The sequence below is a fragment of the Gobio gobio genome (genome assembly GCF_949357685.1).
Source record: "Gobio gobio genome assembly, chromosome: 7".
Lineage (NCBI taxonomy): Eukaryota > Metazoa > Chordata > Actinopteri > Cypriniformes > Gobionidae > Gobio > Gobio gobio.
In genome coordinates, this window is record NC_137103.1 from 48,083,893 (window position 1) to 48,109,669 (window position 25,777).

A 25,777-nucleotide genomic window follows, 5' to 3' on the forward strand; every position below is an offset into this window, starting at 1 on the left:
GTTAGCTATTTGGGGTAGTGAGTGATAAATGCCATAATGTTCATAAAATAAAGACTAAATAAGACTAAATGTATGTTAAGAACATTATTGTGTTCATATCTGATTATTATCAAACTGGAAATGTATTTTAAAAACTAATGTCAAGTTAAATTATGAGACACGTCTCAAGAATCAGTGCACTTTTGCACGAAGTGTGGGAACTCAATATAAAACTAACATAAATATTTGATTACACTGCAAACCTGTAATAGCTGCAGCCAAGCCAACTGATCATCATCACTCTGTCGTTTACAGATATAATTAATTAAACACAACAAATTTGCATTTTTATCTTACAAATGTAATCATCCGTTGTGTTTACAGCCAATCTGTTTCGCTTTAGTGTGCTCCGCCAATCAGATTCGTCGCTTGGGTTCAGCCTCCCACCCTGACTGACACATTATGGGCGGTCCCTGCACTCCTTCAGCCAATCACAGCGTGTTTCTTTAACCACGTTGCGCGCTACCGAGGGGCGACCCCGCGAGAGTATTCTAGGCCGCTCGTGTGATCAAACAGATCTACTCCGTTCCCGGGAACATCATCGAGATTAGAGGTGGGCTCTCAACTTTATTCCAATGGCGGACGGGTGTCCTTTGAGTCTGTATTGAGGTGCCGATCGCCGCATTCACACCCGTGAGTATTGACGTTTCTCCACTCTTGTGTTATTTTTAGACGCTGGATATTTTGCGCGTGTTCCCGCTGTGTTTATGTAACGCTAACGGATATTTTGTAACCGAAGCTCCTCGGATCCGAACGCAAGTTGTTCATTTGGTTATTTGAGAGGGCTAGAAGACGTAGAACTGGTCTATAGTAGATGATAACCCACCGCCCGCTGCTGGAAGGTGCACATTATGGTGTTTAGTGCTGAACGGGAACGCGCGTGTACTGTGAAACTGTAATAATGAACGCGATGCATCGCTGCAGCTCTGATCGGAAGCGGGGCACGCGAGCCTGTCATAATGCAGTTCCACAGTCCACAATGGAAACGCGCGCGGAGGATAGATGGGTAGAAAAGAACGCGCTTGTGTTTGTGAGATGGCTTGTTCTAGAGAAAAACACGAGTCCGACGCGATATTATTGGTCAAGTGCATTTACAATTCAACTTCCAAACAATATTTCTGTCGAAAAATGTGTTCGCGTGAAGCGCCGTGGTAGAAATCACCCATTCAGTCTAAATTTGGCTAGCTCAATTTAGTCGCTAGTTCCGCAAAGCATTTGCAATACACTGATAATACACACCCTCATTGTTTGCCTCATTTTGTGAAACACAAAACGAGTTACCAAAACGTCAAAGGTCCATTCGGTGAAGGAATATGGTGACAGCTGTCAAAAAAAAAAAAAAGATATATATATATGCTACCAGTAGTATACCAGTATAGTCCAGTAGCCATATTTACCCTGAAAAGTGCTCTGTAAATAAAATGTTGTATTATTAATTTCACCAATTGTTATGTTTATTACTTTAACCAAGATTAAACATTAAAATGAAATGGTATAATATTAAAAATTGTTTAGATATTTTTTATTTATTTACTGTTGCATCCAAGTCACTTTAAAGTCTCATCACCAGGTTCATTTATTTTTTCTAAATTATAATTACCAGAAGAAAATAAACATAAATATTTTGCGTATCCACATAATTTTGTTTGGCTGTTATCATTATTAATAGTCACCTTTTTTTACACCCTGGACCATTAGTCATCAAATTCTCTGTAAACACCAAAAGTGTGTATTGATGGTGACAGCTGGTGCAGCTGAAAACTAGCTCTCACACACACACACATGGATCTTTTTGCGTTTTAAGTCATTTGAAGTACATTTCGATTTGGATGTGAGTAAACATTATGATATCTGAGTGGGTGATTATTAACTTTTTTACCAGTGCACCTGCTGTGCATTGTTCAGTTTCACTGTGTTTTCCTGTTTTATGCACTTGCCTTTTTTTCCTACTTTGGTTATTTCTTTTCATCAAAATACTGCAGTCATGTTGTAATGCTCATATCAGAAGTGCCTAGTGTTTTTACATGTCATGCTTTTGACTGTGATACTCTTGTGGGGTCAGTGTTTTGTCCAATCACTGGACCATTCAATGATAACTTGAAATTTAAACATAAATGCAATTGCTTAGTACTGTATGTCAAAGCAGCTCTATTATCCTGACGCCCTACTTAAGTTATTAATGCCCATTGTGGTCTCATATAAAATAGTTTTAATATTGCGGGGGATGAGCAGCCGTCAAAGCAGCTTAACCATCCAACCTCAGAGTAGCCCGTGAGATAGCCTGTTGTCCTCTGCGGAGCATAAGTGTATGATTCATTTAGAGACAGCCAATCTCATTCTGCTTACATCTCCTTAGTCATATATCCCCCGAAGACTCAAAACTCATATTTGTCTCCTAATAATGACTTGGCTGCGCCAATCCGATGTGTAAAGACATTATAAGCAGATTATGTGGAAATGAAGTTTGAGAGCATTGCTATTTGACTAGCTGTTGTTTTTTGGGACATTAAGTTGAATTCCGCACATGCTGTCAGTATCATTTATACATAACATTTCTCTGACTGTCTGCTCGCCACTCGTACGCACCGAGGTGCTGCTTATGTTTGGCCTGTCGGCCGCCCTGGCTGTTAAAGAAGTGTGTAATCCGTCACATGGTATCACTGCATCCTTGTTAACAGCTTGTTTTCGGGTCATGCCATTGTCTACATGAGCATTGCATCAGTTAATACGTTTTCGACCTGCTCGTTTTCTGTGACGTGGAGAGATTCCTGCGCTGCGATCTGTATTGGTCGGACAGACGAGTTTAGCCACAGGGCACACAAAAAGTGCCATTGAGTATTGGGTGTCTCATTTGATGTCAAGTTCAGAGTTGAAGGTTAGGCTTAGCTGGGTATTTGTTCTTCTCTGTGGCACTTTGTTGCGCCAGACGTGTCAGATTCAATTGGCTTCAATTTGTCCATTGGGCTGCTGACTAAATATGCAGGAAGTGACACGGGTGGTGTAGTTTGATTATTTAAACCGCTGATATAATGATCTGGAGTGAAACCTTTTATACCATGTGCAAGTAGAGCTGGGAAAAAGCTTAATCTACTTATTAGGGCAGTAAAAATATCGATATTTCGAAATGTATCGCCTCCTGTCACTCACTTGTCTCATTCATCTGAATAGAGCTTGTGTTGCGCATAATTTTACTCATAATTGACTCTCGCACCAAAAGCGCACACACCACTGATCTATAGGGTTGGGTATCGTTTGGGTTTTTTACGATACCGGTGCCAAACCGATACTTTGGAATGGCTTTTTATAGGGGAAAAAGTATTTCAATTGAACAATTTATTAACAGTTTAAATATAATAAATATATAAATATAAATAAATACAAAACACAAATTCACAGTAAAACCTAACCCAACTACAATAGACCTAATTTAACACTAAATAACAGTTACACTACTAATAACCGCAACGTAGTGGGTATTCTTGGTATGTTACAAACCAGCTTCAAGGTTCAGCTTTATTTTGAAATCTGACCATATTCTCTGGCTAAATATTGTAGAACTCTCACAACACATGAAATCAAAGTTTGGGGATATCATGTGTAGCGTGATATCTCAGCACCCAAGTAGCAGTGCTTCGCCTGTACTACACCCTAATATAGACCCAAGTTAATATCTGCCTAGGAAATCGCCTAGTCTTAATCTGCATCGCTATTTGTATTTGTTGTGAATACGCACGTGGCCACAAGAAATAATTAGGTTTTTTTTTTTTTTTGGATCACTTTTACTCGGGACATGCTAGCTGGCAACATAGGATTCCATTCATTATGCGAAGCTAAGCTAGCGGTGACCCTGTCAAACTAAAACAATGCATGCACTGAGACAAAAATGCATTTGCCCACATATCTAAATGTAGAAAAGATGTTGAACAAGCCCTATTTCTAAAAACAGTGGAGTGTTCCTGATTCGGTCTGGTCAGTACCCAACCCTAGCCCAAACAGCTTGCAAGTATCAAATTGACTTCTTTTTCATGGCTTATTGCACTTAAACGGTCAAATACACACACAATTATGTCAAAATGCCCGTCTTGCCAAGTATTCAGATAAATACAGTAAGTTTTGGAATGTAAATTAATAATTGATTGAGAATGCATGTTGTGTAACAGTATATTGGATCCGTGCATAAACTCTTAAAGTGACAGCAGCCTAATAAACCTTCTGTCCTTTTAATCAAAGAACAAAATACTTTTCTAACTTTAATTGTAAGCATTAATCTGAATTTCTTTTTTACAATAAAATAACACTGGATAGTCTTCACATTTGATTACTGTAGTATTTTTTACCTGAATATTATGGTTAGACCCACCCAAAAAATTTAAAGCCATTTGACTTTTATTCTATTGTATTTATTTGTGCTATTGTTTGCAATTTGTTCTTATTTTATTACTGATTACTTTTTTTTTTAAATAAATTTTGTTAAACGATTCAAATAAAGCCTCCCTGTTCTGTGTGTAAGCTATTGCAACCAGATTACCCAAATTATAAAAAAAATATTATATAATGTATAGCAAATTATGTGAGAACACATTATTTGTAAGGAGGAAAATGTTATAAATATGGCTTTTTTTGCAGTTTTTTTTTCTCAAGGTATCGATATCGATGTTGGAAATTCCAGTAGTGACAACACTACACTACTACTTATGTTTTTTTTTTTAGCTTATTGTATCTTTTTTTTCCTGTTTTTTTATTTAAATTTCAGATTAACGTTTGTATGTATGTATGTATGTATGTATGTATGTGTTTATTTATTTGAAATGGACAGTTTAAATCAATTTAAAGAAATGAATAAATCTTTCCAATTCTGATGTTAAATTTGATTCAATACGTTTAATTTGATTTCATTTTAAATTAGATTATACTTTTATCTCGCTAGACAATGAACAAACAATTGTGATACTAGACTTTAGGCCAGTTGAATAATAAGCACATTAAATCACTGCAATATTCAAGATGTTGCTTATTCATCACAAATATAATATTCATGTTTGTTATATCGCCCCAACCCTGTGTGCAATATTTTCTGGTCTGTTGCTGTTGTACAATACTGGATGTACAGCACATCTTAGGCAGTTAGTCAGATGGAAACTACCAGCACTGATTTCTAGTTAGTCTAGAGGGAAAATTGAATAATGGTAGTCAGCAGCAGTAAATACAGGAAGTTATTGTATGGTGTGATGCACATAAATAATGAACACAATGGAGCTATGTGTGTCACGATATGAAAGCTGCAGCTTCATTCATGTCCTCATTCTACCCCTGTCTTGAGCTCTGTTCATGATATCTGCATCATTAATACTTCAAACATAAGGACGTTTCAAGTGTTAATGGAGTGAATACGTTGCTAAAATCTGAACAAAGGGCTACACTGAGTTGTTTCTAATATATTGATTACATATCCCCCAATCAGTTGCTGAATGTCATCTGGGCTTTTTTACTTGCTTAAATGTTCCTCAAAATATGCTGATAAAGATATTTTTTGTAATTGCGGTGCTGCTATTGTCTGGCTATCACCAGACCAAGCTCAATTGAAGATTGAACATTGGTCTGTGGAGTCTGCTATGTATTTTGTACTGCACAAGAGGCGTGATAAACGAGCATAATTCAAATGACTCTGTATGCAATTGGATAGTCCTTCAACCAATCAGACCACAAGAGGCGTGATCAACGGGCGTTGACCAGGCAACGACCCATCGCTTCTCTATCCGTCATCGTGTTAAACCTGCCAATAGTGCGCCAGTCTGTGATTGGTTCCCGCAAAAGTGTAACAGAAGCATTAGAAATGATTGTACAGGTTTGCAAGTTGCAGGGCGAAATCAAATCGCCGGCAGATCAGGCTGGGTTTACCCAGTCTAGTGCTGCTATGTTTCACAATATAAGGAGCTGCTTTTGTTAACGTGGTCACTAGGGATGTGCACAAGTACGGTAATGATTGATTTATTATAATTAGAGCTGCGCAGTATATCGAAATTATCAAAATATCGCAAATGTACATATCGCAATATGTATATCGCAAGGGCATGCAATATCTGAATGATTTTAATAGGCTACTTCAACATTGTGACAAGTAAGCGTTTAGGTCGATGCATATAGCAGAGAATAGACTGGGAACATGACTGTTACTTATGTGACTTGCTTGACATTAAAAAGAGTTATTAAATGCAATAACTTACGAAAAACAACTACTTGCAGTCTCGTGCTGTCTGCTGTCTGACACACACACCGAAACGTGCGCACAAGCCGTTATTTTTTCGTGTCTTGTTACACACTCAAACTGTCAAATACACACACCGTTGTGTCAAAATGGCTGTCTTGATGAGTATTCATGTAAACACAGTCGGTTATGCTTTAAGTGAAAGATATCAGCAGAAATAGATTTTACACACTTAAAGCAATATCGTATCCTATATCGAATATCGCATTATTTAACAAGGATATCGCATTTTTCTTCAATATCGCAGAGCCCTAATTATAATACAGTTGCATGTATCAATCCCCCCAGTGTTTCATATTTTATACCCAAATTCAGTAATAAATATATCATTTTTTAATTAGATTGATCAATTGCTATTATGGATGCGTGAAATATCGGCCACCATATTGGTATCTGCTGATATGTTTATTTTTAATGTTATCGTTATAGTATAATAAGAAAATGAATGCCGATATATTAAAGCTGATAGTGGATTATTCCTTCATCTGAGACCCTTCAGATGCACACTGTTCGCCATGATGGGTTTGAATCGCTTGAAATATGATTGGAATCACTTTAAAAAGGAAGTGCAACATGTGCAGCTCAAGTTTGTCATATAGGCTACATAAAATTATAATAACATTATAATTGTGTGCTTGGGACATAGCTTTTAATGGTGAGTGGCTTTTGTCTTTGTTTTTTTTGCCAATATATCGTTATCGGCTTTCATATATAATGAATTATCAGCCAAGATTTTCATATCGGTCCATTCCTATCCCTTCCCTAATTACAATATTTTTTATTCTTTTGTCACATTTTGTGAAACTACATTCGTAATATTTATATTTAATACTTCTGTTTTACTTTCTTTAATGTTGACTTTTTCTTTTTTGGGGTTGATATTGGCTAAACAACAAAGCCTTAAGCCCAAAGTATGCTTTGGCCATCCGTGTTGAGCAAAGGTCAGCGGACGTCCACGCACTCTGTCAGCGTGCGACCCAACTTTTATGTCCGCTGACCGTCGCTTAACATGGATGTCCAATATATGCTTTGGGCTTAAGGCTTTGTTGTTTAGCCAATATCAACCCAAAGAGAGAAAAAAGTGTGCGTCTACAACAGCGAATGTGCGAGTGACTTGAGCACTAGAAAACGAAGCCTTTCTGCGTTCACAGCCAAAGGAGTATACTTTGAGAGGCTTGCGCCCTCAACTGTGTGCGAGACTGAGGGTAACAGAGAAAATAAAGTATACCCGGGCCTTTAAAATGACCAAACAGGTCTTTGCTGCAGTATTCTGTTTGATGGTCTCTGGCTTTGCTGTAAAATTCCGTCTCCCTGTTGACGTTGCTTGCTTTTTCTCTCATTTCTTGCTTTGTTCTGTGTTAATATTTGGAAAGTGTGACTCAAAGTTGTGTTAAAGCTGGTGAGTAAAGTTTTAAGAGTGGATTTATTGGACTGGAATTATTGGCCCTTCGGTCACCGGGGTGGGGGGAGGGTGGATGGGTGCTTCTTTAGGCTGACTAATTGGGCAGCAGCATGGCCGATGGAAATGGAGGAGTGGGATGCAGGGTTTTTGTCATGGGTCTGGTGATGAAACCGAGGCTAACATGGCTGGGACACCCTGAAAGCTTCCCAGAGGGCACATCATTGCCGCCCCATCTCCTCGTCACAAAAACTGGGCGGCTGCATTTACTCATGCTGAATAAGTTTGTATTTTGAAACTGCGGTTGCATAACTCCTTTTAGAACAAGTACAAGGCCTTAAGAAAGTACACCAATCGCATCAGCTGCGCATAGAAGGGCTGGGGCACGGCCAGCCCGTTTCATAACTTCTTACACAAAAGGAATCCACCATTAGCGAAGAGGGGGAAATGCTTTCCCGCATATGACAATGCCGGGATCTGTGATGCGCGTCAAATGACTTCTCCGAACCCCCTAGTAGGAGTAGTTCCAGCGCTCAGAGGTCGTCCCTTAATGCACAGATGTTTGACCACAAGCACAACACACACCTTAAGGAGACATCTTTCAGCATTTAACATGGTTGTTCGTCATTCATATTTCTAGTGCGCAGTCACAGAATGTTTAAACGCTTGCTCCAGTTTGTTCCAAGTGCTTTTTTCACCAATGCTGCGGCCTACATAGTGAAGAGTGAAACTATTCCCATGACTTCTACACAAACTAATGTTTTGAAATGCTTGAAATGTTTTGTGATTTTATAGATATACTGATATTGTTTTTAATATAATTTATTTATTTATGATAACAATTCCATTGTTTGTTGTTTTATGATCAAAATTGATTGTTTTGAGCTATATTTAACTGCTAAGCTTAAATGCTAAAATTATGTAATTGCTAATACTACTAATAACATACTTAAGTATTAAATTTTATCAGTATTATTATCATCATCATTATGTAATTATGTAAAGTTTTTGCAATAAAATACTTTGTTTTGAGCTGTCTGTTAAAATTATACATTTATTATGTGATTTATATCTATCCAGAGTTGTTTAGCGATTCTTCTTGAGTTTTCTCAAACTGTTAAAGGTGCACTATGTAAATTTTAGCGGTCTCTCACCCCTCCCTTTCGAAGCACATAGAGAAGCTACGGTGGCCGGCACAGGACAAAGATATCGTCGTCTGAGACCGCAGAGAGTGACTAGCGCTCTGTAGAGCAGTTTGTCTTTTTAGGGCTACTGTAGAAACATGGCGGCGCAAAATAATGACTTCTCTGTAAGGGAACCCGCGTGTATGTAGATAGAAATGGCTCATTCTAAGGTAATAAAAACATAACGGTTTATTATGTAAGGTCTTCATACACCATGTTATGTATATTAAATTGCATATCTGTCAATAGATCGTCATAAATATTACACACTGCACCTTTAAGCTAAAAATGCTAGTTTAAAATGAACGACTGTAAGGGATGTGTATCGCCAATAATCTGGCATTGCAATATGTATCACAATACTGGGTTTACGATGCAATATTTTGTGATTTAATGTAAGAAAGGCGATATATTGCAATAATTCTTGTTTTTGTTTTTGTAGGATCAGGATCTAATTTTAGAAAAGCTGTCATAAAGAACATCGACCATATGAATAAAACATGAGCAAAAACTAAATCTAAAAAATAAAATCAAAACAGTGGGAATCTGTCATTTTTGTTGCTGTGTGTATATTTTGTTATTGAGAGGAAAGCGTGCAGCACATATTTACATATTCTATTGAAATGCCACTCATCAGCGTGGACGGCATCGGGTTAAGTGAGATCTCTGATTAAATTTCCCAATTATTTGATTTTAGCATGGCTTATTTTGCAAACAACATGATTCTTGTCGATCTACTTAGAGGTTTCTTTATAGCGGAAGCCGAAATGAGTCTTCAGCTCTGAACACCGCCGTGTGAGCTGGATTTGCTAATGCTAACGATGCACCCTTGCGCTTCTCCGCGTCACAGTTTATGTTCTGAGATAACACTGCCATTTTTCAGTCGGGTTAAACTGAACACAAATCCACTGACACGAATCTTGGATGTAAACAAATGAATAAATCTATACAGTGTTTTTGAGAATCGATACAGTAGCGCCAAACTTATTCACGTGGTATTCATCAATATTTTCTTATACCCCTATCTTTAACTGAAATAAGTTGTCATTTATGCAACAAAAACATTAAATAAATGTATATCTTTATCTGTGAAGTTCTGTATTATATTCGTAGACGCCATTGTTTGCCGTTGTCATCACATGTACAGGCAGGTGTCTTGGCTTGCACTTTTCTTAGTCAAACACTTATTTCGGAGTTCTCTTTGGTTCATCTCCTCACCTGCATTTATAGCTTTCGACTTTCTCATTGCGAGGCAAGTGATAGTTTGCTTGAATTGAAAGGTACTTTTGCCTGCAAAGCTGAATCCTCTGAGTTGAACATCTCCCTGAAGTGTCTTTTTATATGGCTTTGCTCTTTTGCTGAATGTTTAAGGAATGGAATTAAATGCAGCAAGGCACGACCAGCGAGATGAGGTCTTGCCCTACGATTAAATGACACGAGTTAGCAGTAAGCACCAGTGACAAATATACCTGGACATCTGAAGCTCCGGCCAGGAGAACGGTCTGCTTGTATGGAGGCACTCAAGAGTGATTAAAGATTCCGGTTTAAGCTTTGATATGGTTTCTCTGATCCTGCTCAGTGGTTTGTTTGATTTGTGTGCGTTCAAGGCAGATTTTAAGATCAGTGCCTTAGCCACAATGAGTCATAGCGTAATGCTAAGATGCAACTGCCAGGCCTTTAGCAGCTCCGCTTGATTATCTTTACTTTGACTACAGGTTTGATCTTAAGGATTCCTGAAACGTGGTTGTTGCGTGATCGCTGGGCTTCTGAGAGAGGCTGTATGAGGGCTTCCTCAACTAGCACTGGTGAAAGCTTCTGTCAGCACAGTGCATTTCCCGATAATTCAACCCTTTTGTTTTCACTGCAGTGTAGGACACGCACATATCTGCAAGTCATATGTGTTCTGTTGCTTTCTCAAGGATTCACAATCGAGGAAGACTTGTATTTTAGATGGAATGAAAGATCCATAATAATACACATGGATGTGCCTCCGGGGGAAAACCACTGCTCTTGTTTGTTTTCTTTACAGGCATAGACTGGGTGCGTTAGTATCCTGTGTAAATGGAGTTTCTTGGTTGGAACACCGTGTTCGCTGTGGGCTAAAAAGCCCCTGTAATGTGGGGTTAATTTATTGACTAAACAAAATAGTTTATATTTTCTTGTTATTTAGACAAAAAAAAACTGTAGTTGAATTACTGAAGGGAAAAAAGTGTATTTTGCATTTTGGTTTGGCTGAATGGAAACGGCAGTTATCTTACCCTGAGGTCCTTGGGTTCATAATGAACTTGAGATTGCAGTTTTCATCATGAGAGCAACTATTTTGTTAGTTGATTAATCTTAATTTAATTTCTTAGGTTAATCAGGAAATGGGCTCCCTTGAAATTGAAGTCTGTAATGAATGCTATACATTGTGTTATGAAGTGCCTACTCTTTAGAGGAGTTTATATTAAAAAATGCTTTTTACACAAAGGATTTAATTTATCCATGGCTAATTTAAAACCTAAATATGATATCCAGCTACATTTGTTGGGATCAAACAGTTAAAACATTGCTTAACATTTTTAAAAATGTTAAAAGCACCTTTCTTTTGCGATTTTGTTTAGATCATATCAGAACATGGATCAAGTCAAAATAAATCATATTTTACCCAAGTTGTGAATGCAAATTTTCAGGAAACCAAGACTATGGCTGCATCTGAAAACCTAGGCAGTGACTCGTTGCCTCGCTGCCTTATCAGACAATGACTGGTAAAGGCATGTACACACCGGGGCGAATATCGCACGCGTTTTTCGTGAAGTTTTTCGTCGTGTCTTGAGTGTTCACACCCAAGCGATTTTCACTGGCGATGTGCCGAGTGAACGTGCACATTCAGTAGATATCGCTCCAGGTACACAAGGTGGTGCTGCGGCACTTTACGTTTCTGACACTCGCTTGTCACACAGAAGAAGAAGAGAGACAGTATTTACGTGCTTGCCAAAACCACAGATATATTATGTCTATGGCAAAATCATTCACACACTTTTTGCTAACTGGCAAGCAGCATTAGCAGCCCATCTTCTTCTTTGTCTACTTACTACTTCTTCGTCGTATCAATGTGTGCTCGGCAAGACCGATTTTGTGCTTGAGGGCCACCAAGTCGTGTTTTACTGTCACTTCAGCAGCTCCAGGCACGTGAACAAAAGCGCTGATTTCATTGGTTGGCCAGTTTTTAACGCGCCGCGTCAAAATAAAAAACGATCCCGAGGCGTTTTTTTTTTAAATGACGCTTTTACGCCTGGCGTTTTACGCGTCGGTGTGCACACTCACATTGGCGCCCATTGTTTAGTCACGAGGCGTTAAACGTCTGCGATAAACGCACGCGAAAATCGTCCCGGTGTGAACAGGCCTTAAGGCAGTGTTTGTGCATGAAGGCACCTCCCAAAACTAATTTCGGACAGACTTCTTAGGAAGTGTAATAGTTTAATGCTCTACATCAAAATAGAGAGAGCTTTGGTGAGAACTAAACAAATAGTTAGAAATGACATCAGAAGTAGAAAATGTTGGTAAAAACATACATTTATACACAAACTGACCAGCAGATGCAACTTTCGAACGCCATCTTTTTTCCCCAGCTCAACTGTCACAGAATGGAACGCACAGGATTGTGGGATATCAAAGGCAGCGAAGGATACATCTATGCTGCCTTCAAAAATCAATCAGATGAAGGTCTCTCAGGAGACAGGAAGTGAAGCTAACATTAGTTTCGGATGTGCCTTAATGCCGCCTTACCTTGAAATGTGTCCTCCGAAGGCAGTATTTTCCAGTTTTCGGACGCAACCTATGAGCTGATTCTTTTCACAAAGTAATGATTCACTTGGTGAACTGTCTGAATCACTATTGAATCTACATCGATTCACTTACAGAAACTGAACTTTATCATTGCATTCAGTTTCGTAATAAAGCAAGTTGTGTGTATTTTGGGTTCACTACCTTCATTCTACAGCAAAATAGAGATGGCTTTGGTGAGAACTAAACAAATATTTAATCACTATATTAGTAATTTCTCCCTAGAAATGACATCAGGAGTGGAAAATGTTTTAAAAAAAACGTACATTTACACACACAAACTGACTTGCAGACGCAACTTTCACTGGTTTAAATGAGATGAATTGTTCTCAGAATGAACTGTGTGAATCACTATTGACTCCACATCGATTCACTTGCAGAAACTGAACTTTATCATTGCATTCAGTTTCGTAATAAAGCAAGTTGTTAATTTACCTTATTTTGGGTTCATTACGTTTATTGACTAGTTGCACATATCCCAACATGTAGTTAAAGATGCACACTTTTCTTGTTTTTTTTGTAATGCATTACACTACTGTTTAGTGCTGGGCGGTATGACCAAAAATGTATATCACGGTATTTTTCTAAATTATATCGGTTTCACGGTATATGATGGTATTTTTTCCCCCTATGCATGACCGGGTGTTAATCACATTTTCTACTGATTGAGAGAGGAAATACTGCAGTAGATTGACTAGAATGCCCTATTTTACTGTCATGACGAGAGAATTGTAGAAGAATTCCACACTAGAGTTAATACAGGTTTGCAAAGTCCCTCAAAATGATGCTGTGGAGAGACAACCAATAAAACACAGACCTGCAACACACTCATTACAGACACGTGAATATTAAAATGACCACGGAGAGAAAATAAACAGAGTTGAGGGCACCTTTTGCATTTAAAAAACCTTATCTTGTTGTTCTAAAAATCCTATAACAACAAACTGCCAAAACGAGGAAGAAACGCGGATATTTGCAACACATTTAAGCTCTCTGAACAAATGACACATCAGTTTAGCACAGAAAGAATAAAGCAGTTACTTTTTTGCCCATTCTTCTTTGAATTGTCAGTTTATTTATTAACTTACATCATTCATTGTCTTTTGTATAGCAGAATAATCCATCGTGTCATCGCGGTCGTGATCAGATGTATATGGTTCAGTGTAGCCAAATCAGTGCACATTTCATTTGAAGAAGACCTGATGAAATATGTGCGCATACACGCTTCGAGTTCACGTTTAGAGCACTATAGTATATGAAATATGTCCATAAAAAACTTAAACGCCCTCGCTCTGGTCTATATCTAATATATGATCCATGTGGTGAGCGTTGTTAAACCCATCGCGGCGCTCCGCGCAGAAACCGTTCTCTCTCGCGCGCCGCGTGTAGTTTGAATTCTGCACTGTGATCAAGGGCTGAATCCGAAATCGCCCCTTATAACCTCAAATATAGCATTATTTGGAGGGGACAGCGCTTAGTGGTGTCCGAAACCATAGTGGACGTTACCGCAATAACGAGTGTACAGCTGATGTACACACAACGGTTGTCCGACTTCACGCTCTCGTTTTCATTCACTCCTTCAAATAAAGTGATAACGTAGGGAATAGTGAATGAGGGTATAGGGGGCGATCTCGGATTCTGTAATGTAATCTCAGCGGTGCTCTGACTGCTCTCACTAGTACAGTGCAACAGTGAAATGGGTCCCCTCTCAAACAATGACGCGCTGCGCCGCGTTCCGAACGTTGTTTAAGCGACACACCGGTATTGCGGTATCATCAAAATTCATATCATAACAAAAATAAATACCGGTATTCGGTATGAACCGGTATACCGCCCAGCACTACTACTGTTCAAAAGTTTGACGTTGAAGTCATATGGTCGGTGTTGAAGTTTTAAGTATATCTTATGCTCACCAAGGCTGCATTTATTTGATCAAAATACATTTAAAACATTATTATTACAATTTGAAATAATGATTTTTCTATTACCTGTGAATCAAATCTGAATTTTCAGCATTATTACTCCTGTTTTGAGTCTCGCATGATCCTTCAGAAATGATTCTAATATACCAATTGCATGTTACCAATGTTGAAAATAATTGTGCTGCTTAAAATTTGGGGAAAGAGTGATACATTATAAAAGAACTGCATTTATATGAAATGGAAATCTTTTGTAACTTTATCTTTACTGTCACTTTGATCAATTTAATTAATCCTTGCTAAATAAAAGCATTGATTTCTTTGAAAAAAATTTACTAACCCCAAAATGTATATATTTAAAAATAAAAAAGGTTATTGAATTAAGTTATTTTAAGTTTTTTTATTTTTTATTTCCCTATATTTCCTGAAAAAATTAATCAATGCTTTGATTGTGGTCTTTTTAAAACATGTTCTTGACATCACTATTAAGACCTTGATGAGCCTTTCAAATGTTTGTTTGCTCTTCCTGTTCTTACCAATTTAAGAATCAAAGACCCGCTCATTCACTGCGCCCAGATTTACGGCCTTTCTCTGGCCCGTCCTGCTGTTTCCGCTAGTGTTCTATGGCACGCGAGGCTGAAACGAGCATCTCATGATTGGCTGACGGTGGATTCCCTGGGAGCCATTGTTCTGTTGGAGGTAGCGAGGCCATCTGCTCTTTCCTCGGTGTCTTTGCACAATCTGCCTCGCTGTGTCTGTCCATCCTCCATCTCCCACCGCAGTGTCAGATGCTTATGGAAACTTCATCACGCTCCTGTGGCTTGCAGTGAAGGTTGTGGCGTAGGGTGCGTACTGTGTGCGACTGTTGTCTGCTTTTATTTGTCTCAGGAACTGGTTACAGATGTACTACTTTATTTTCTCGCACATATGCTTAACTGCAGTAGCGATGCGGCTATAATGCGTTATTGTCTGTAGGTACATGACGGTGTTTCTTTGCTAAATGATGGGAGAAACTGTTTGTTTTGTTCACAAACAATCCAGCGCGGCGTAACGCAACACAAAACTTGGATGTTCTTGGCTTTCGACCTCTGTCGTGACTAAGCGAGAGGCTGCTGTAGACATCACCCCAATTATGTGGGTCGGTGGATTGGGTTTCAGGAATTACTGTAATGAATAATTGATCACAGTCGCCTTTTATGTGAATGTTGACAAGTCATGCTCACCTGAGGCTGTGGAAGGCTTTGTTTTATGGTGTTGCTGAACTGAAAAGACTGTTACACAACTTTACTTTTCAAAGACAGGATTATGTTCATACATAAAGCATGAATATAGGCTCAATCATTCAAAGAAAAGCTTTTTTATATGGGTAAAGAAAAAGCAGTAGGGATTGGATGGTATGAAAATTTCATATCACGATTAACGTGACCAAAATTACTACGGTTTTGTTCAAATGAGATGAAAGTGTTCAAAAAGAACTGATGCACACACTGGAAACATTCCAACAAGTTTTTTTTATTTGAAAATCAACAAATAAAACAAGCAGCTCTATGCACTTTTTTTAAAAGTAGGATTCTATTCTGTGGCATTTCCTTCCTTATAATGGCCGTCGTCAATAGTAACTCATTATAACAGCGCGCATTCATGTATCACTACGGACGCATTCTCGTTTCATTCAAATGCAACTTGCGGTCTTGCATCTCCATTTTTGATTTGTATTGTATCGGAGAACTTTACTATTCATATTACTATAATGTTGTTGATAATCTTGTCTGGACGATTTTGTACGATGTACAAAATGGATTTATAAACCGATAAAATTTAAAACATTAATCTCAATTCAATATGTCCCTGTAATTATTTATGTGATAAAAAAAATAAAAAATCTGTGTAATAAGTGTACAATGACAACCCTCTACAATGCAAGTAAATCTTCACTCTGGGCGACTAAATAATATCTATCATTAGCCATTGGCTAATAAATGCTTAAAATCGCATAGATTTTACTCGCCAGTGTGTGTTAGAGGCTAAGTTTCATAAGTTGAATAAGATTAATAAGATTAATAAGTTTAAGAATAAGTTTAGCATTGATATATTTTCACTCGCTGAACACCCTATCGGTCTATTTCAGTTCAGCTCAACGGATGCGCAGCATCCCTGTATTTGAAGTACCGTAAACTCTAGTGTTAAGGTGCACAACTCGCTGTCGCATTGCTGAGAGCGCTAGCTGTGTTTCTCGCTCGCTCAAAGAGAGAGAGTCATCCCACATCAGTACATTTTATTGTGGTTTATCGTGAAACCGGTAATCGTCCCATCCCTAAACCGCAGTAGGAAGGAATGGGAATGGGAATCCCAAAAGTGAAAATTGTGTCATTTACTCACATGTGTATCGTTCCAAATTACTTTATCACTCTTTTCAATATACAATGTAAGGGTGGGTAATAGAAGCTTGAATAAAAAAAGAATTCTTGCAATTCTGATCTTTGCAAATCTTTTTTTTCCCTCAGAATTATGTGATATAGCTTCCATAGGTGGCCGATATACCGGTAGACACGATTAACCGGTAGAGATTTTTGACTATCGTCTTTATCGCGGTTACACTCACGTGACGTTTCTGTGCTGTGTGGTTACAAAAGCTTATTCTTTGTATGTGTTTTTTTAAGCACTGCGGTATTAAAAAAAGGTGATTTTTAAACCGAAGCGCAGTATGCAGCAAAAGATAACTCATTTCGCTATATTTGTGTGATGTCTGAGAGATGCGCTTCATAAAGCCGCTGCTCATAGAGCACGTGAGAACTGAATGTGTTTTTTGACACCTAATTGAGCTTGAACGGTTAAATACACATACCTATGTGACAAAGTGACCATATATTTGCAAGTGAACAGGGTCATTTATGTCTTAATTGAACATAAACACAATTCAAACAGTTGAGAAAAAACGAACCAGTATATTGGATCCGTGCAGTCAGTCTTAAAGTGACAGCATCCACATTTACCTGCCGTCATTTATTAATGCTAATCAAATAACAAAAAAAGAAAACGCTCACTGCTCTTGACTGAATCACTTTTGTAACTTTTCATATCTTTTGTAATTTTTATTGAATGTTTATTTCATTTACACCGTAAAGACAAGCGTTGTTATTTTTTTTATACATTTGATTACTGTATACATTTTAGGTAGTATTTCTAGTGCTTGAAGTTTATTTCATTTGTTTATCATTTTGCTATTGTATTTTGTTTTCTTTGCTCTTTCTTTATCACTGTTAACTTGTCTTCAGTAAGCTTGTTTTTTAGGCTAGTATTATTAAAAATGGTGATAATTATGAAATGTCAATGGTATAAAAAATGTTGATATCACAACCTTATCATCATAAAGTTATCGTTACATAAAATTAGCTTCTCCTAAAATTAGCTAAAGTTTTTGGTCATATCGCCAACCCCTAATACAATGAATAAGAACTGGAGCTTTCAAGCTTCGAAAACGCCATAAATGAATTATTATATGACTCGTAAGCTGTATTCACAGTATTTTGAAGCCAAACAATAGGTTTGATTGAGAAACTAACAAAAATTTTAATAATTATTCTCAAAATATTTTGAGATGGTTCTCGGTCATGTTCCGAGAAGTAAAGTAATTAGAAGTAATTATTTCTAATTCACGAACGAGTTGTTCTTTTGAGTTTAATCTTTTTAGTGAATCACTTGATTCCCTTCTTAAAACTGGACTTAAAACGTCACGTTAATGAACTCCTCATGCCAAGGAGAGCTAAGACAAATTTCAATAGTTATAGTAGTTAAATTATTAGTCTGTAACATTACTTTTTCTCAAAAATATAGTACTGATTACATTGATAAAGCAGTTTTGAAAGTGTCTCTTTAACTACATATTGACACACAAACAACCAGTCATTAATCTTAAACTGGAGTTATCAAGTGTATTTTAGGCTCTGAGACTCAATCATGAGTATTTTTGATTAATTTATTGAAAATAATCGATTTAGGGGAGTCATTCATGCAATTCAATTACACTCACTGGTTATGCTGTATGTTTGTTGGCCACACAATTTCATTGATGAATGGAAAGTTCTGAAGAACCGCATTTATTTGATAGCAAATACATTTACAAAATATTAAAATATTTCTATATCACTTTAATGCACCCTTGCTGAATAAAAGTATTAATTTATTTTAAAAAAAAATGTTTTGTTTCTGGTAATAACAATCTCATAATCTCAGCAATAACTTTCTCATCACGTTCTGTTCAGATTGAAAAACTCGCTAAGCTCCCGATTCCCAGCCCTAGTTAGCAGAGTCCTCAGACGAACTGTCATCCTCTAACTCTTCATTTCTGTCATGACTGCTCACAGCTTTTTTTATATGTGTGTTTGATGGATGAGTCAGTAACCCCACCGTTCCTCCTCCCTCCTCCCTCCATCCCCCTTCCTCTGCTTGATCTCTACTTCAGGGCAGAGGGTGGCTTGAAATGATTTGAGTTTGTTTTTTGCAGAGATTGTCTGAAACGCAACTAATACTACCAGGAGTTGAGGTAAATTATTCACTTCCCAATTCCCCCAGATCTCGTTTCTTTAGGATGCATGGAGCTACATGTCTCTATTCCACCCCTGGTACCTTAAAGCCCAACTCATTGCTGAAAAAAACATTGTCTGGGGCAGGTGGACCTGAAATCCACTGATGAAAAAATAATGAAATGGCTGGAATATATAGGTTGTCAACTGCACTTCTTACAGGTTTTGAAGGCTGGCGGATTTTCAGTGGGGTGCTTTTTAACACGTTCTCTTAGTAGGAACATTTTAATGTGACCCAGTTTTTCTCTGTGTATGGTGCAGTGGTTGATGCATATGAGGCTGCATAAGGAAGGTGATGGACCTCTTGTTGAAAAATGAATGGGACAAATCACTGTAATCAGTATATGGCGTCGGTAGGAATTAAACTCCCACATTTCAGTTAAAAGAGCCAATTGCGGAGGCATAATGTGTGTTTTTATACTAGTAAACTTGTGCAATAGCTGAATCGGTCTTAAAGGTGCCCTAGAATGAGTTGAAACAATATTTTCAATCTACATAGAGGGTATGTAGCTTATTTAAGGGCAAAAATTGTCCGGATACGGTTTTACAGGTCCATTTACAACCTTTGAAATTAGCCTTATTTGGAAGGGTCATGATAATGTGGAGTTCTGCTCTGATTGGCTGTTTTACCGTGCGGCTCATGACAGTAAACACATCTCTACTGTCCGGCATGTCAATGGAGAGATTAGGCATCCAACCTTATGTTTGAGCCCGTTTGAACCAATTGTTTTGAGATTGGAAATGGATGCTTCTGAGTGGTAAGTTTAGTCTTTATTTTCAGTAAGAACCTGCAGTTACGTCAACACTAGAACTTCAGCCTAAACGCTAACTAGCATATATAGCATTAACTTTACTCGTTAACTCAGTCACAACGTCAGTAGTCACAACATTTTAATTAGTGTAATGTCACCGTATGATTTTACAATGATAGCTTCTTCACTTTGAATCACTCTAAACAGCGAACCTGGTAGCGTGTAAATGTTTTTTTTGTACAATACAGTAGAGTACTGATTTCAAAGTGGATTTTTTTTTGGCGACTAATTTTTCCTAGGTCGCACCGGTGCACCTAACATCATTGCATCTGCTCAGCTGCCCAATCAGAGACAGAGATGGGGCGGGTCTTTGCCTCTGATTGGCTGTGGTACAGATATTCCTGCTCTGTCGTGTGTGTGATTGAAATTGCGACCTGAGCAGCACCAGATAATCAGTTACGGCAATCAGCATCAGCAAACTAAACGCGACGCTGAAACCGTTTGTGTCCATTTCACTGAAGGTGTGTGTGTGTGTGTGTGTGTGAGAGAGAATGAACTTGAACTTGTGCCGCCCTAAACTACGTCATTGTCATGACAACCGCCTGTCAGTGTCAGCTCAGGCGGTGTGAGAATCAAAGTATTTAGGAATAGCTCCATATGTTTTAGGCAAATTTAAAACAAGTCTAACGTTACCATTAAAGTGAAAGAGTCCTGTACTCACATCGTCAAGCAAATCACCAAAACAAAATCGTCGTGTGTAATCTTCCTTTGAAGAGACTGGCAAAACACACTTCAACATTTTCCTCAGTAACGGTAAATGCTTAACACAGTTGGCGTCACTACTGTGATTGTTATATTATATTCCAAAAATAATCTCTTTGAGAACGATATTTTCTGATATATCTACTGCCTTACCTAAAATGCTAACGTTAGTATCATTGTTAATTTGTTGTGCCTGCGACAGTTACTTTCTGGCTCTTTAAATAGTAATGTTCAAAGCATTGTTTCCCTTGAATTAAATTCTTGTGTAACTCCATATATTATGTTGTCATTTAAATAATATATATGAATGTATATGGAGCGTGATAAAAAGGTGACCTTGAAATTGTGGCGTTAAAGGTGACACAAGCCGGGGGAAATTTTTGGGTGCACCTAAATTTTGTGCTGGTGCACGTAAATAAAAAAGTTAGGCGCACCAGTGCAACAAAGGCAAAACGTTTGTCTGGAGCCCTGTAGTTTAATTAAGTGTAGCTGCAATTTAATCAGAAATGGTTTCGGCAGTCAAGAAGTGGATAAAATCACTACTTACTGCTTGCGGGAATATAGTTGGAATTGCCGCTTCTCCAGTATCAGACGCTGAGCGACGCCTGCTTGATATTGTCCCAGGTTAGAAAAACTGTCCGTGGTGAAATGGGCAAAGCAAACTAACAACTTTTGAATTAAATTGTTGCGGTATCTAGTTATAGATAAACATCAACCATGCCTGTTGACCATTTTGTTCTGTGGGAAGGGTATGGAAATTATTTCCATGATCTGCCATTTTCGCTACCCTCGCTTGTTTCTTCACAATACCTGCAGAACTCCCGATGATTCGGCTGTGCAGTTCCGCCTGGCCTTGAACATGTGCTGGCATATGCAAATGTTGGGGGCGCACATATTAATGATCCCGACTGTTGTGTCACAGTCTGTGTTATGTTGAGATTCGTCTATTTTTTTGTGTTGTTTTTCACACACAAGATTTACATATGAAGGAGGAAGCAATGGTGTTTGAGACTCATGGTATGTGATTTCCATGTACTGAACTCTTGTTATTCAACTATGCCAAGGTTAATTCAATTTTTCAATCTAGGGCACCTTTAAATTGCAGTTTGAGTGGTTTTAAGAGTATGTGATTTATAAAACGGATAGTTCCGGTTCTGATTGGTTGAGCTGTACTTGAAGCCTTTTTTAAATTAGTCTACAAACATACACCTGTTAATTTATTAAAATTAATATTTTTATGGACTAATGTTTTATAAAAGCAATAAGCCCCATGAAGCTGTGGTTTACTACTGTCCTAAATTCACTGTAAACGACAGCTTCTTGGGACTTATTGCTTCATTTTATATTTATAGAAATAAAATTTGATTTTATTGCTGATTTTAAACGAGTTGATTTTATTGAACATTAAGATTTAAAAACATAAAATACACATTAACGTAATTAAGCTAGTCATAGCTGACTTCTTCAGTCGTTCATAGTCAGAACTGCCATGGCTTTCCTGTCAGCACATGAAACAATTTTATTGTGTCAGCACGTTAATATAGTGCCTAAAAATAACACTGTAGAAGGGCTGAATTCACACAAACAAGAAATGGTTTGGTAAATTGGTTCCCATGGGCAATTTCTGTGTTTAGTTTTGCTCTCACACCCTGCCTATCAGGGTTTTGTGAAATATTATCACCTCCACTTTTTGCCGTGCCTAAAAGCACTCCTTAAGCCTGGTAAATATGGTCATAATAATAACATAGTCTTGCAGCAATAAGTATTACCTCAAAGGGATTGTCCACCTAAACACCATTGGACCCAGTTGAAAATACAGAGAGACATTTTCAAAGTATCTTATTTTTTAATATTCAATAAACGCTTACATTTTATTGTAATTGGAAGAATAATTTTGCCAAGTATTAAAGCTTACAGGCTTGTATATTTTGCCTGTCTGCAATGACTTTGGGATTTTTAACAATTTGATTCTCTCAAGTTTGCACTTGATGCATCCTCTATCAAGAACACATCCGGGTACTTTCATGCATTCTTTGTACTTGCGTTCTTGAGTATTGGAAGCGTACTTTGGAGGTTGATGATGACGTTGTACGAGAGCACAAGGATGCTAGATCGCATATTGAGAAACGGCCTATGACAGTTCTCGATGCAGCAGGAGTGACCTTAATGGTGACGTTTTTCACAGTGCCTTCAGAAAATTGAAACACTGCCTTAAACTCACTAGTAGAAAGGCAGCGTGATTTCCCCTAATATGGCGTCTAAATAATTTACTCAGAGCTCAACACGTTGTGACTTCAGCTTCACGTTCTCTATTATTGGCGCATAAGTGTTCACGGGGAGGTGTTCATATTTTCCTGATAACAGCGGAATGAACTGAATGTTATTTTTGGTCATACACATAAGTGTAAACAAACTAAAGGGTCTACTTTTATTTGTGTACACTCACAATAACACAACTTTTGTGCTTTTGTAAAAATAACAAAAACTCTCCATGTACTCCATGTACTGGACTCCATGAACTGGATGTACTCCATGTACTGCACTCACAAAGTACAGTCTCTTTTCAGTCCCCCCCCGACACGTTCATAATCATTACTTTTGCTGCTATATGCTTTATGAGTGCGCTTGAGCACTTAATTTATATTTTAAAGGCTCAATATTATGGTTTGGCATTTCTCTCTATTGTTGGACAATGTTACATATAATATTACATATAATGCATATAATACATACACTATATTGCCAAAAGTTTTGGGATGCCTGCCTTTACATGCACATGAACTTTAATGACATCCCATACTTAATCTTTAGGATTTAATATGGAGTTGGCCCACCCTTTGCAGCTATAACGGCTTCAACTCTTCTGGGAAGGCTTTCCTCAAGGTTTAGGAGTGTGTTTATGGGAAATTTTAACCATTATTCTAGAAGCACATTTGTGAGGTCAGGCACTGATGTTGGATGATAAGTCCTGGCTCGTAGTGTCCGCTGTAATTCATCCCAAACAAGGTGTTCTATCTGGTTGAGGTCAAGTTCCTCCACACCAAACTCGCTCATCCGTGTCTTTATGGACCTTGCTTTGTGCACGGGAGGGCAGTCATGTTGGAACAGGAAGGGGCCATCCCCAAACTGTTCCCACACAATTGGGAGCATGAAATTATCCAAAATGTCTTGGTATGCTGAAGCATTAAGAGTTCCTTTCACTGGAACTAAAGGGCCAAGCCCAACCCCATAATCCCCCCCCTCCACCAAACTTTACACTTGGCACAATACAGTCAGGCAAGTACCGTTCTCCTGGCGACCACCAAACCCAGACTTGTCCATTGGATTGCCAGACAGAGAAGCGTGATTGGTCACTCCAGAGAACACGTCTACACTGCTCTAGAGTCCAGTGGCGGTGTGCTTTACACCACTGCATCCGCCGCTTTGCATTGTACTTGGTGAAGTAAGGCTTGGATGAGCTGCTCGGCCATGGAAACCCATTCCATGAAGCTCTCTACGCTCTGTTCTTGAGCTAATCTGAAGGCCACACGCAATTTGGTACCAATACTCCTTTCTACAGTATCGGTACAACAATACCAGCTGCGCTTTCTTGATCTCCTCTCCTTTCATTCACTCCGGTTAATGGTCAAATACACTCAAAAATAATGTCACCATGCTCATCTTGGTGAGTATTAACATAAACAGTCGTAAACAGTTCAGGAAGAATGTGTAACATGAACAGTATTTTGGATCAGAGTTGGTGACTTCTGTGCACTGTGCGCCTCAGCATGCGCTGACCCCGCTCTGTGATTTTACGTGGCCTACCACTCCGTGGCTGAATTTCTTCCACTTTGTTATAATACCACTAATAACAGTTGACCGTGGAATATTTAGAAGTGAGTAAATGTAATGAAAGGTTGTCACCTGTGCAATAAGTCCAATCATGGTACCACGCTGCTCCTGAGAGCGACCCATTCTTTCACAAATGTTTGTAGAAGCGTCTGCATGTCTAGGTGCTTGATTTTATACACCTGTGGCCATGGAAGGGATTAGAACACCTGTATTCAATGATTTGGAGGGGTGTCCCAATACTTTTAGCAATATAGTGCAAAATACATCATGTAACAAAACGTTACTTATAATATTCTTTCTCAGCCCTGAAACTCAAACCATTTTCCAATGCCACCTCCCAGTATATATTAAAGTACTTAAATGAATGTAATAAACGTGCGATTAGTCGACTGTTGCCTTAAATAAACGACTGGGGGCAGCCCTAAAATGAATTCCTTTTAAAGAAAGTCTCTTTCCTCTTTCTTCTGTCCTGGAACAGAAGAAAGTATCTACGATTACATGTTGCATCATGTTTTTCTTTTTTAGGGAAAGGAAACTAATTCCTCTTTTGCTTTGAAATGACACTATTTTATGCACAGTAATGTTCCTGTGTTTCGACCGTCCTGTTTTTTCATCAGGGTCACATTTCAATGAGTGCACACAGATTTCGAACGTGGCCCGGTAATGAAACCGGAATACCAAAACAATGTCAAGTGCAATGAGGTGCGCTGTGGACAAGCAGAGGGTTCCTGTTTATTTTGCTGTTGTCATCTGCCTTGCTGAGAGATTGTTTATTTCTGGCATCCCCTACCTTCGTTTCTTTGGGGTTTGTCAGCATGTTTTTGCTCTCTCTCCCTCTCTATGCGTCTCTAGTGGTGCACTCAGCAAGGATGAGTGTAATGCAGCAGTGTTTTCTAGTTCATGTCAATCACTGCCAACTGTTCTGTGTATATTTTACTGTTACTGCAGTTAATGTTAGTGTTACTACAGTAAATCCGTGGTTTGCCCTGGTAATGTCTGCTTATCCTCTCTTGGTATGCCGCTTGACCAATTGGATTAAAGGACCCCAAAATATCTGTAGTTCATTGTCTGAATTATGGGCATTAAAATAGAATGTGTGGTTACAGGTTTGACTTTTTTTAACTTTCGATTGACTGACTTTTAATGTGGCTTATCCAATCAGAAAGAATCATTTGTTTCATGTCAAGCCTAAATGCTTCTTGCAGCTTCTGTTTTGGG

At 38.3% G+C, this 25,777-nt stretch overlaps 1 protein-coding gene across 3 annotated transcripts in view; it reads left to right on the forward strand.

Moving 5' to 3' along the window:
* The first annotated feature begins 472 nt into the window (after positions 1–472).
* Positions 473–25,777, forward strand: part of adarb1b (adenosine deaminase RNA specific B1b) — a 213,733-nt gene continuing 188,428 nt past the window's right edge. Inside the window, exon 1 of one of the 3 annotated variants that reach the window (XM_079822489.1) lies at positions 473–672. The gene's annotated coding sequence lies outside the window, so the exon portion shown is untranslated. The remainder of the gene's footprint in view (positions 673–25,777) is intronic. The other 2 variants (XM_079822491.1, XM_079822490.1) reach the window with 2 other exon arrangements.